This window comes from Suncus etruscus, chromosome 16, assembly GCF_024139225.1.
Source record: "Suncus etruscus isolate mSunEtr1 chromosome 16, mSunEtr1.pri.cur, whole genome shotgun sequence".
Lineage (NCBI taxonomy): Eukaryota > Metazoa > Chordata > Mammalia > Eulipotyphla > Soricidae > Suncus > Suncus etruscus.
Window position 1 is genome coordinate 25768819 of NC_064863.1, and position 14610 is coordinate 25783428.

Below are 14610 nucleotides of genomic sequence, written 5' to 3' on the forward strand. Positions count from 1 at the left end.
TTACTCCTGGCTAAAGGCTCAGAAATTGCCCCTGGCTTGGGGGGACCATATGGGATGCCGGGGATCGAACCTTGGTCTTTCCTTGGCTAGTGCTTGCAAGGCAAAGACATTATCTCTAGTGCCACCTCATCAGCCCCAGATTATCCTTATTTTCCAGAAGAAATTGTAACACAGACTAAGTACTTCCCTAAATTACCACAAGATAGTAAGTGCAAGGAAGTTATTTCAGTCCATTTATTTAATCAATATAATGTGAGCAATTAAGTTACATACAATATGCCAGATACCATTAACAAATTCTATATTTTAACCACCATATTATAATATTTTACAACTAATCCCAGGAACATAAAAAAGAATTAATGATGAGAAAAAAATGTTCAAAATTAGGTTTTTGCTTTTTTTTTTAAGGCATCATCTTTATAAAGTAAATAAATAGAAAAATAGCAAGAATTAAATAGCAAAAATAAGCTTTGTGTTAAATATATGTAAATATTTATGTATATTTATTTGTGTGTGCTGTTTAGGGTTACAATCAGTGCTGCTCAAGAAGTACTCCGTACTTTGAGGTCAGATAATATTTTTGGTACTCATCAGGGATCCATATGGGTTGTCAATGACTGAATCCAGGTAGGCCATTTTCAATGAAAGCTCCCTGCCTGCTATATTATTTCTTCCTAAAACATTTATTTTGCCTAAGTAAATTTTTACTTATTATGCTCTGGATTTATTTAGTTTATAACATTCCAATCATCTTGAGAAAATTCCTAGAGTTAAACCATTGTAACTATGATTTAGTAAAAAGTAATTAATGCAAATCTATTTGATTAATTAATTTAATTTGCTGTCAAATGTAAAAGGCTGATATACAACAACATGCTCAAAACAATGCTAAATAGTCAAAGATATTTCAGAAACATCTAGAAAGATTGATAATGGCTTGTTCATTTTATAATTAGTTCTGAGGCAGCTATGAAAGTCTTTAGTCATTAAATATCTGAAATCTTTTTAACATATTGATATATGTGCATATGTAATACATCTGATTGTAATCGATTCTATAAATAATGCATGCCATTTACAGCAAACATCATTTTGATTTGTTTTCAATGCTTATTCTAAAATGTATATGGTTTTTACTTTCTGTATCTGATTTCCAAATGCTATAGATATTCAATGACTTTATTTTCTATTGAAACATATCTTGATTCCTATTTAAATATTAGTTTTCAATGCATTCAAGCTAGAGGTATCATTAATTATACAAAACCTGTTATAAACAAGAAATTTCAGTCAGTCCTTAATATTACAATATAGGATATTACATATCCTATAAATTAGATGAATATAGTTTTGAAAAAATGGAAATAGCTTGATTCTTATTCACTCAGTCCATAACGTGTAGACTCTTCATTAAAATTTTTATTTTACTTTAAATTTATTCTTTATATCTTTAATTTTAATTATCCAATTTCCTTCCAATTATTTTAAAATCACCTATACTCATATACTGTTGGCAAGAATACAACTGAAAAAATAGACCTAAAAACCCATCAATAACTAGCAGGCAAAATAAGACTCTTATTTAGAACTCCCTGACATCAAAATACAAAGAATTAAGTCAAATAATGCACTGATGTCTATTTCCCTATTCTATCTTCAACTTCTAGAATTTTGACAGAAATCAAATTGTACTTTTCTGAAAAAATATAATAGAATTACTACTTGGGCATGAAAAAGGAGATCCTTATAAGCCTTAATATATTTGCAAATTATCCCTAAAGAGGTAGCTTTCTAAAATGAGATCTTGGGGCCTGAGTGATAGGTCAGCGGGTAGGGTGTTTGCCATGCACATGGCCACCATAGCACCAACCCGGGTTCAATCCCCAGCATCCTATAAGGTCCCCAGCCAGGGGCAATTTCTGAGCACAGAGCCAGGAATAACCCTTAAACATCACCAGGTGTGGCTCAAAACAACAAACAAGCAAATGAGATCTAGTGCATGACTGGAATCCAATGAGAAGGTAAAATAGAAATTAAGCAGAAAGCAAACTGCCATTTCTAATGTTGATGAGTTGGAAAAGAAAAAGACATGATCATCTCAGAGAATGCTGAGTCATTCTTGTTAGCAAAAGAATACTTTATTATACTAAAATATCAAGAGTAGATGCATGGGGTAGAAGTTCTTACCTTCTTTTAGGGTTTCAAGCACGTGACCAGTCAGACCACCGAAGCAGTAACAGCGACTTACAGACCCAAACTACATGCTCTATTCACTGCACATTCAAGCAAACCAGCATTCCCTTGCTATTCTCTCCTCTCTTCTCACCACTTTCTTGGTTATTTTTTTCTTTTCTATTCTTTTCTTTACTTTCTATCCTTTCTCTTCTCCCTTTCTTTCTAATGTATTTTTCTCTTTTCTCCCTCCCTACCCCTTCCATACACCTTACCCTTTCCCCCCTCTGGAAATCCAATTATCCCTCCACCCCTCAATCCCATCCAGACCTCCCTCTATATTAAAACACTTCACCCTCAGTCCTTAATCTATTAGGCAACAAGATCGACCTCCTACCCCAACGAACCAGTATCCAGCACCCAAGAGAAGGGACACCCAGTCAAACCCACACCTCGTCCCGGGCAAGAAAAGACAGCCAACTCCCCTGCGGACTCATGCTGCGAGGCCCTCCCTACCAACTCCCCCTAACGTGGACTGTTTCTTGAAACCGGACCTAGGTCCAAAAGTATCCCCAATGCAAGAACTCTTCCAAGACCTCCCTGCCGCAAATTTGTACCAACCTGAAGAAGGTCAGGGGGTGTGATAGGAAGATGCCTGGGAACCCACACATCACAAGAAAAACCCAAAAGACAATGGGAAAAACTGTACTTCCAACATAGGCATAAGACCTGTAATACACCACCTGGTTACCTGCTCTCCCCCAAATGTAAGGTAGTCTTTTGCACCACTTTGGTCCTTTAAAAACTTCGCTAACTCATTTTAGTTCTTTTTTTTTTTCTCTTAAATTTATTTATTTATTTATTTTTTTAAATGTTGGTCCTATATATACATTTGCGAGCACATATATTTTTATTTATGTTATTTTATTTTATTATTATTTTTTTTTATCATTTTTGGGTATGTGACCTGTGTCTGTTATCCCCTCTGTCCACCCCAACCACACCGACAATACAATGTAGCTCCACCTCCCCCTGCAAAGACACACTAAATAATGGGGAAATCTTACATATAAAAAAAGAGCTCTTATCTACTAGAGATAGGAACTCATAGTTGTTTACAATACAGGGATATCTCCTACCTTGAAAATATGTCATGTGGAATCACTTAGACCTCAGATGATTAGATACCATTCATCCAGCCTTGAACCCTGGATCCCAGACATAGAATCGGCACAGCTCTTCACAACAGCTGCAGGAAACAAACTCCATCCGGGACAGCCTTAATACTGCGGGGTCAACAACAAGGGCCAGCTCTAACACGATATCCTGACAAAGAGGAAAATGTGAACAACTTGACCTTAGAGCAGATTAGCCTACCTTACCAGCTAACGACAAGACAAAACCAGAAGACTCGGCACCCTTTGGTAGGTCCAAAAGCCAAGATCGTGACTTACTGATGACTGGCTACTAGAACCACGACCAGACAGTATACATCTTGGGACCAATAAAAAAGCCCTAGTTTAGGGTTTGAACTATGACTTGCACAATAAACATGATCCCCAGTCCCAAAGGTCTGACAGAGACAACTGCAACAGAATGGGCCTTCTGGAAGCACAAAGAAAGACGATAACCTAGGTGCCATCCTAGGTTCAGTGCAAAGACCAAGGTCACCAACCACAGAAGATGGACTAAAACGACACTGAGGTAACAGAACCTCTAGAACCACAAAGACTGACTTCACCATAAGTCCTACCTCAGGATCTGTGCAGATACTGAGACCTCTAAACACAGAGCTCTGAGTGTATCACCCTGGACAGAACAGAAGTCTTCCACACACCAAAAAACACCACCAGGAGAATAAATGATCCTGAGCAAAGTCTAGAGCTGATCCCATGACAGTATACTCCAAGGACGGAGAAACCCCATATTTCTTAGGCCATGTGAATTTCTTTTCGCATGACCCCAATATTTACTGTGCCAGGGCAGGAGGGGAAAAAACAAAAATACAAAAAGCACAAAACCTTGGTATTTTATATATATCTTTTACCTTCATTTATTATTGTTATTATTATTTTTATTTACCTATCTATTTTGGTCGATTTCTCTGTTTGGGTGTGATTATTGAAATCGTTGTCCCCAATTATACTTATTTTTTTCTATTCTTTTCTTTTACTTCGTTATGTGCTATGCCATGTTTCTTATTTCAAGACCATGGCGTGTTTTTGGTTTGTTTGTTTGTTTTTGTTTTTTTTGTTTGTTTTGCTTTGTTTTTCGTCTGTTTTTTGTGGTGCTTATCGATATAGCTGGAGTCCTCACTGGATAATTGACACTTTTTTTGGTACTGGTGGAGTGTTTCACCTTCTTTCTCTCCTTCATCTCCCAAATCGATGATGAGAGCCTCTAGAAGGATTCCACCCATTTTGGGAGTATTAGACTCTTACCCCAGTTTATTTATCTTCTCCTTTTCAGGCAAAACCACGCAACTTGAACTAGCTAGTCCTACCTACATTTAGAGGGGGAGATAAGGGAGGCATCAAGACCAAACAGGTGCAAGACTACTAAGTAGTGGGTTGGATACAGAGGGGACCACATATTCTAGCCGCCCTGGGGGTGAGGGAAGAGGAAATGGGAGGTAGGACAAAAACGGAGGGGTAGGGAGGACAATTTGGGGATGGGAATCCCCCCTGATTTTATGTAAATATGTACCTAAAATGTTATTGTCAACAATATGTAAGACACTATGATCAAAATAAAAATTATATTAAAAAAAAAAAAGAAGTTCTTCATAGCACTGAAAAGTAACCAGCATGCTGGATCTTCCTTAACAAATGAATCTTTATCTACAAAGTCCCAGGATTACATTATTATAAATCTAATTTAATAAATCTATAATTTAGTATAACAATCCATAACAATATATTATTAATAATAATATAACAATACTTATTATATTAATATTAATATTCTATAATATTATAATCTACAATAATCTATAAATCTTACAAATCTATAAATCTTATTCATGATTTTATATGGTAGGATTTTGTCATTTTGATCATCTTAACTGAGATGTTAATCTACATTGTAATAATATTAGAAACAGAACTTTGGGAATGTAATTAGAAAAAAGAGTGTAGCTCTCATGAATAAAATTAGTGAACCTATTTTTAGAAACAGACCCCTTTGCTTTCTACAATGGGAACACAAATTGTAAATATTGTTGTATATCAACCCAGATGCGAATCATACATTGAATATGTTAGCAACTTAATCTTTGATTCCTCAACTTACAAAATAGATTAAATATAAGAGCATAGACTACTCAGTCTATGGTATAAAATTATCGCAATCCACATGTAATAAGTTTATTGTAAGAAACAGAACAGAAGGAATACCATGCCAAAAGTTATCATTCACACCTGGATATATCTGGGTAATAACAGAGACTTTGAAACCATTTGACAAAATTAATTTATGAAGATGAATAACTATGAAAATAGAACTTGGCCTTATTAATTAGGATGAGATGGTAATGTGGCCTTTTTGAAACCAACATTTCGTTAACTAAGCTCCACTTTAACGGTATAATGGTTGATGAGTTTATTTTCAATGATCTTTTGGAAACAAACCTACAGTGACTTTATAAAGAAAGCTGAGTTCAAAAAGGGTGATTTAAATTGATATTGCCACTACCAGGTGTTTAATTGTCACACCTCATTATAAAACATTTCCCCATCGCAGGAATTCAGCTTTACTGCAGGTTCAAGCACATTTCCTGATAGGTCCTTTTGTTTTGTGCCTTTTTCTCACTGTTGTTATATCAAAAATAAAGAACATGATGGGGCAAAACTCATTTTTGTTTAAATGTTAATGTGTTTTGTTTATTTGCTAACTATCTCTTTTGTGATGGATCATTTTAGCTCAATATTACGCACATGTGCACTTTTCAAAATGCTAGATTCTCTAGGTATATAAAGAGAAACAAAATGTGTACATAGGCCTTTAAAATAAATTAAAACTGTAATCTGACTCAATTTAATGAGAAACCAGCCAAGAAATGATTTAAAACTAATAGTTTCAGAATAGATCTTTGGACTAAATAAGATAAATGCAAACATACCTGTCACCTTTTAAAACACAGGGTTCATGTTGAAACAAAGTATACCTGTATATTGCCAGGTAGTACCAATTAGTTTTGTACTTTGCTTGCAAGGCTACTCTCAGACAAAATAAAATATAAAATTCTCAGGAATAATTTGGTAAATTTCCAAGAAATAAGTCCAGTTCTGTGTTCCTGTAAGAGTGACTGATTTGATAAACACACACCATGTTTAATTCTTGACAAATGTGTTAGCAATATCTGAAGAGTACCACATTTTAACAATATACTAAGGATTATTTACATGTTTCTTTAATTTAAAACATCTCTATAAGGTATCATTTTCTTTGTATAAATGAGAGCAATTTGAAGTGTTTGCTCATGTTGTAAAAAAACGATGAAAAGTAAAACAATTAGAGACCATGTCTTCACTTTATACATAGCTCCATCCTTTGGAAAATTCATTTGAGTCTATGTAATGTAAATTACTATGCCACAGTTTTGCAATTAAGTCCGAGAGTAACTTCTTTCCCTCCAGAATCATAACTCTTTCTAAACAGAGAAAAAAAACAAAGTCTCTTTTAAAGAGTCTGGGTTTTGGTCTCATGTATTTCCCAATTTTGTCTTGAAAGGATCTTTTATGTAACTTCATCCCTCCTGTAAAATTACTCCCTAAATTTCCAATATATGATATTAGAGTTGCTTTGTATTCTATCGACACATTTTTATTATATTACCATGTGGTAACAACAATTCTATCTTTATAATATAAAAAATAACCTGAATATGGTCTATGGATTGAAAGTATTATTGTGAGCAGAAGCATATTATGTTTTATTATATGTGAATACTATATCTTGTAGTATATTATAATATATATTATGTATGTCATACTATATACATATATAATAAAGTGGCAACTGAACATGTTTATTATAGACCAGGGAAGCTTGTAAAACAAGAAGATATATGATAACTTGTTTTAATTTGTATAAGGAGCAATAACTCTTATATCAATTTCACTTGGTTGTTGTTCAATTTAGTACAAGGTTCTTGCCTATCTATGTCATGTAAATATGTTACTGTGTTTATTTGTGAGAAATATGAAGGGGGACAAGAAAAAAAAGACAGGGGCTGGAGAGATAGCATGGAGGTAAGGCTTTTGCCTTGCATGCAGGTCTGTGGGTAGAGTCCCAGCATCCCATATAGTCCCCTGAGCATGCCAGGAATGATTTCTGAGCATAGAACCAGGCATAACCCCTGAGCGCTGCCTGGTGTGACCCCAAAACAAAAAAAAAAAAACAAAAAAACAAACAAAAACAAAAAAGACAGAATATTCCAAATCAAAATTATGTGTGACTAATTGCATATTCTCTCACATGAACAAGGAAGACTTCTTATTTAGTTTTTTTCAAACTCCAATGCAAAACAAAATTCTAAGTCACAGTAAAGTTTAGCATGCACATCTTTACAAAATACAGAGCTCCACAAGATATATATTCTGGTTAGAATTCCAAAGTGTCTTTCATCTTGAATCTCTTGTGCCTGCTAGAAACTTAACCAATACCTAAAATTACCCAAAGGTTATCTACATACTTATCCTTGAGTTATAAAAGAATAGCAGCTAGCACCCATACACACACTACATAATCCTATCAGAGAATGAAAACTACAGAAATAAGAAATAAAAATTTATTCATTTCCATTAAATGTTAGCATTTCACTATCTTTCCTTACATATAATATCATTAACCCTGTGACAATAGAAGAGAGAGAGACAATTATAGACATGTCTCTAGATGGACTATCAGGAAAGAAATACTGGGATTTGAATCAAGTCTTTTAACTACAAATGAATAATGTTTGTTTCACAATAGAATTTAGATATGATGCAATCTATTTATAATGGCTTGGAACAAGGACAACGATTTTGTCCCCAGACAATCATTTTGCTGTCTGTTATAGTTCTGTATTTCTTAAGTTCTACAAGTAGGATCAGTCTTGCACATGGCCAACCAGGGATTGATCCCCAGCATCCCATATGGTCCCCCAAGCCTGCCAAGAGTATTTATGAGCATAGAACCAGAAATAAATACTAAGTGCCTCTAGGTGTGACCTTATTCTACCCCCCCCCCCCAAAAAAAAGGTTCTACAAAAATCAGCCAAGTCCAAAAAGAGGGTCGTTCAGAAAACGACCGACACTTGAGGCTTTTCTGAGAAGTATCTGCTAAAATGGCCTTTCCATTATAACCACATTTCACATACTGTGAGCCTGCTTATCTACTTGTATGTATATCCTTAAGGAAGATGTAGTCCACTCTTTAATGAATTTGGAAAAACTATGATCAGGGCTAAACTTTGCACCCACTGCAGTGAAGTGCAGTCACCACACAGCTAATAAAGAATCTTTGACTTTGAGCTTTATCAAGTGCTTTCATCCTTGTCAACCAGGAACATAGCACTATTTTTAAATTAGAAAATCCTGCATTTAATTTTTAAATCTGCATATAATTCAGAAATGTTGATTTATAATTTTCTTCCTATTCTTTTTTTTTATTTTTAGGGAGAGTCCTACACCCAACAATACTTAGGATTACTTTTTTGCTTTTCACTAAAAATATTACTCCTGGAAGAGTCTGGGTACCATGAGATCTAAGTATGGAGCCTTACTGACCAACTCCTTGTTGAGTAGTCTTTTTCATTTGAAAGTTCAAAAAATGTAAATATTCTTTCTAAAGACAGGAGGCAGTCCATTATTAAGACAGATATTCAATCTTATATAATATAGTCAATCACAAAATATTATTCAGCTAAGCCATAGTGGGAATAAGAATATACCAGAAGTCTCAAACACATTGAAATGGTAAGGGTTCATAAAAGAAGAGTTCTCAGAGAGAACTAAGAGGTTCTGGAAGCAACCTGCATTAATGTAAAATCACCTAATAATGAGTAATAAAATCGCATTTTTCATAAATTAGGTATATTATTTGAATTAGTTTCCCAGAACTCACTGTAAAACCACAAACATAATAATTTAAGTTAGCAATAGTGGTGGTAGGCTTGTACTTATAAATTCAAAATAAGGTGTTCATTCCCTTATCATTCATATTTTTTGTTTATTTGTTTGTTTTTGTTTTTAGTGCCACACCCATTTGATGATCAGGAGTTACTCCTGGCTATGCGCTCAGAAATCGCCCCTGGCTTGGGGGGACCTTATGAAATGGAGGGGTTATGGAACTGTGGTCCATCCTAGGCTAGCACTTGCAAGCCAGATTCCTTACCTCTAGCGCCACCTCTCCTGCCCCATTATTCATGTTTTTAATTCTTATAATTTAATTTTATTTTTAGACACTCTTATTTACAAAGTTGTCTATAGAAGTTTCAGGAGTACAACATACCAATACTGATCATCCATCAAAGTTTGCAACTTTCCTCCATGAATGACATTAGGTTTCCTTCCAATAACCCCATTTTCATCAGGTATATGTTAGTTTTATATTAAAGTTTTAGTTAGTCCTATGCTTACAGTAGTGTTGGTTCTGTGTGTTGAGACACATATATGTATCCCATTGATTCTTTATGAGGACGATAAAGGAGAATCTATTCTATGCCAAGCATTAGCTTCAAGAAGTTACTTGAAATATTTGCCAGATCTTAATTTGTAGAAACATTTACCAAGTTAATATTTTTTCTTCAAAAGGTGTTCTCCCTGAGCTCCTGTTCAAGTCTTAACCTTTTTACAATGATTGCAACAGTATTGTTTTAGGACACATCTGTGATGACCCTATTTAAATTGGATTTTCACTATCAAGTTATGGTCGCCATATAAATCACAATCTGAAATGAATTTCACCAATTTAAAATCTGAAATGGTATGGGAGTGTGGGCACAATTCCTATCACTAAGGTTATCAATCATAAGCCTGACTGGGAGCATTACAATATGGCCTCCCCATTGAAAATTTCTGAAAGATGAGACTACAATAAGAACATAATTTCAATTCTTGTGAAAATCTCTTTCTCCCAAAGATTATAAAAGTAATAATGTTATATATTTTCTTTAACAACTCCCAAATAATACTTGAGTTCATATTGACTTAAAATAAATTATTTTAAGAGAGGTAGCACAAGTGCTAAAGCATTTGCCTTACACACCACTAACCTAGGACGAATTGGCCTGTTTGATCCTGCAGCATTCCATATGGTCCCCCAAGCCAGGATGATTTCTGAGCACAAAGCCAGGAGTAAGCCCTGAGCATCACCAGGTGTGACCCAAAAAGCAAAAAAAAAAAAAAAAATGATTTGTGTAGAATATATATTTGTGAAGGAATGGAGGAAGCCCCAAGACACCTAAATTGGTATGTAGTAAGCCCGAGGACTCATTGCATAAATCAACTGGGGTAGCAATTAATGTAAAGGCTTGCGGATGTAGTGCTGCTTTTGTTCTGCAGGGTCAGGGATTCTTTTGGTTCTTCAAAGAGTTCTTGAGCCCACTTAGCTTATACGCATTGATAATTAGTGAGGAATTGGTAAAGGGGATCAAATCCATGTTGGGAATCTCAACATAGTACTATCCATTTATTAAACAGATTTCACCCTATTCAGTATAAGTCTTTTTGTTGGTGATAGAAATAATTGGATGGAAGCAACTTTGGATTGAAGCATCTATTGAATTGGTCTTTTACCCTACCTTTTCTCAATAACAGGGTATGGTCTTGGCTTCCAAATAAAGACCCTGGTCTCAGGGAAAAAAAAAAAAAACACTTGCAGTTTTTTTTTTAATTTTCTTTATTTAAACAACTTTATTACATAAATGATTGTGTTAGGGTTCCAGTCATGTAAAGAACACCACCTATCACCAGTACAACATTCCCATCACCAATGTCCCAAATCTCCCTCCTCCCCACCCAACCCCCGCCTGTACTCTAGACAGGCTTTCTATTTCTCTCGTACATTCTCATTATTAGGATAGTTCAAAACATAGTTATTTACCTAACTAAACTCATTCCTGTTTGTGGTGAGCTTCAAGAGGTGAGCTGTAACTTCCAGCTCTTTTCTCTTTTGTGTCTGAAAGTTATTATTGCAAGAATGTCTTTTATTTTTCTTAAAATCCATAGATGACTGAGACCATTCTACGTCTTTCTCTCTCTCTCTGACTTACTTCACTCAGCATTATATATTCCATGTACATCCATGTATAGGAAAATTTCATGACTTCATCTCTCCTGACAGCTGCATAATATTCCATAGTGAATATGTACCACAGTTTCTTTAGCCATTTATCTGTTGAAGGGTATCTTGGCTGTTTCCAGAGTCTTGCTATGGTAAATAGTGCTGCAATGATTATAGATATAAGGAAGGGATTTTGTATTGTATTTTTGAGTTCCTAGGGTATATTCCTAGGAGTGTTATAGTTGGGTCGTATGGGAGCTCATTTTCCAGTTATTGGAGGAATCTCCATGTTGCTTTCCATAAAGGTTAAACTAGATGGCATTTCCACCAGCAGTGGATAAGAGTTCCTTTCTCTCAACATCCCTGCCAACACTGCTTGTTCTCATTCTTTGTGATGTGTGCCAATCTCTGTAGTGTGAGGTGGTACCTCATAGTTGTTTTGATTTGCATCTCCCTGATGATTAGTGATGTGGAGCATTTTTTTTATGTGTCTTTTGGCCATTTGTATTTCTTCTTTGTCAAACTGTCCATTTTTTCTCCCCATTTTTTGATGGGATTAGTTTTTTTTTTCTTGTAAATTTCTGTCAGTGCTTTGTTTATCTTGGAGATTAGCCCCTTGTCTGATGGGTATTGGGTAAATAGTTTCTCCCACTCTGTGGGGCTCTTGTATCCTGGGCGCTATTTTCTTTGAGGTGCAGAAGTTTCTCAGTTTAATAAATTCCCATCTGTTAATCTCTGCTTTCACTTGCTTAGAGAGTGCAGTTTCTCTTTGAACTTGCCTTTAGTCTCAATGTCCTGGAGTGTTTTACCTACATGTTGTTCTATATATCTTATGGTTTCAGATCTGATATCAAGGTCTTTCATCCATTTGAATTTAACCTTCGTACATGATGTTACCTGGGGGTCTAAGTTCACTTTTTTGCAAGTGGCTAGCCAGTTGTGCCAATACCACTTGTTGAAGAGACTTTCTTTGCTCCATTTAGGATTTCTTGCTCCTTTATCAAAAATTAGGTGATTGTATGTCTGGGGAACATTCCTGAGTATTCAAGCCCATTCCACTGTTCTGAGGGCCTGTCTTTATTCCAATACCATGCTGTTTTGATAACTATTGCTTTGTAGTACAGTTTAAAGTTGGGGTAAGTAATTCCTCCCATATTTTTTTCCCAATGATTGCTTTAGCTATTCTACGGTGTTTATTGTTCCAAATGAATTTCAAAAGTGCTTGATCCACTTCTTTGAAGAATGTCATGTGTATCTTTAGAAGGATCGCATTAAATCTGTACAATGCTTTGGGGAGTACTGCCATTTTGATGATGTTAATCCTGCCAATCCATGAGCAGGGTATGTGTTTCCATTTCCATGTGTCCTCTCTTATTTCTTGGAACAGAGTTTTATAGTTTTCTTTGTATAGGTCTTTCACATTTTTAGTCAAGTTGATTCCAAGATATTTGAGTTTGTGTGGCACTATTGTGAATGAGGTTGTTTTCTTAATGTCTATTTCTTCCTTATTAGTATTGGTGTATAGAAAGGCCATTGATTTTTGTGTGTTAATTTTGTAGCCTGCCACCTTGCTATATGAGTCTATTGTTTCTAGAAGCTTTTTTGTGGAGACTTTAGGGTTTTCTAAGTAGAGTATCATGTCATCTGCAAACAGCCAGAGCTTGACTTCTTCTTTTCCTATCTGGATTCCCTTGATATTTTTTTCTTGCCTAATCGCTATAGCAAGTACATCCAGTGCTATTTGAATACGAGTGGTGAGAGAGGACAGCCTTGTTTTGTGCCAGAATTTAGAGGAAAGGCTTTCAGTTTTTCTCCATTGAGGATAATATTTGCCTCTGGCTTGTGGTAGATGGCCTTAACTACATTGAGAAAGGTTCCTTCCATTCCCATCTTGCTGGGAGTTTTTATTCAAGAATGGGTGTTGAACCTTATCAAATGCTTTCTCTGCATCTATTGATATGATCATATGATTTCTATTTTTCTTGTTGTTGATGTTGTGTATTATGTTGATAGCTTTACGGATGTTAAACCATCCTTGCATTCCTGGGATGAAACCTACTTGATCGTAGTGGATGATCTTCTTAATGAGGCATTGAATCCTTTTTGCCAGAATTTGGTTGAGGATCTTTACATCTGTATGCATCAGCGATATTGGTCTGTAATTTTCTTTTTTCGTAGCATCTCTGTCTGGTTTAGGTATCAAGGTGATGTTGGCTTCATAAAAGCTATTTGGAAGTGTTCTTGTTTTTTCCATTTCATGAAAGTGTCTTGCCAGGATTGGTAGAAGTTCCTCTTGAAAGGTTTGAAAGAATTTATTAGTAAATCCATCTGGGCCTAGAATTTTGTTTTTGGGCAGACATTTGATTACATTTTTAATTTCCTCATTAGTGATGTGTGTGTTTAGATATGCTACATCCTCTTCATTCAACTGTGGAAGATTATAAGAGTCCAAAAATTTATCCATTTTTTTTCAGTTTTTCATTTTTAATGGCATAGAGTTTCTCAAAGTAGTTTCAGATTACCCTTTGGATCTCTAACATATCAGTAGTGATCTCTTAGTTTTCATTCCTAATATGAGTTATCAAGTTTCTCTCTCTCTCTCTCTCTCTCTCTCTCTGTTAGTTTTGCCAGTGGTCTATCAATCTTGTTTTTTTTTTCAAAGAATCAACTTCTGCTTTTGTTGATATTTTGGATTGTTTTTAGGGTTTTCACTTCATTGATTTGCTCTCAGCTTTGTTATTTCCTTCTGTCTCCCTATTTATGGGTCCTTTTATTGAGTACTTTCTAATTCTATAAGCTGTGTCATTAAGCTATTCAGGTATGCCCCTTCTTTTTTTCTGATGTGTGCTTGAAAAACTATAAATTTTTCTCTCAGTAATGCTTGGCTTTGTCCCATAGGTTCTGTTAGTTTGTGTCTCCATTGTCATTTATTTCTAGGAAGGTTTTGATTCCCTCTTTGATTTCATCTTGGACCCACTGTTTATTTAGTATAAGGCTGTTTAACTTCCAGGTATTAAGGTTTTTCTTCTGTGTTCCTTTGTAGTTCACATATAATTTCATGGCCTTGTGGTCAGCAAAGGTAGCCTGCAAAATTTCTATCCTCTTGATATTATGGAGGTGTGTTTTATGTGCTAGCATGTAGTATATCCTGGAGAATGTCCTATG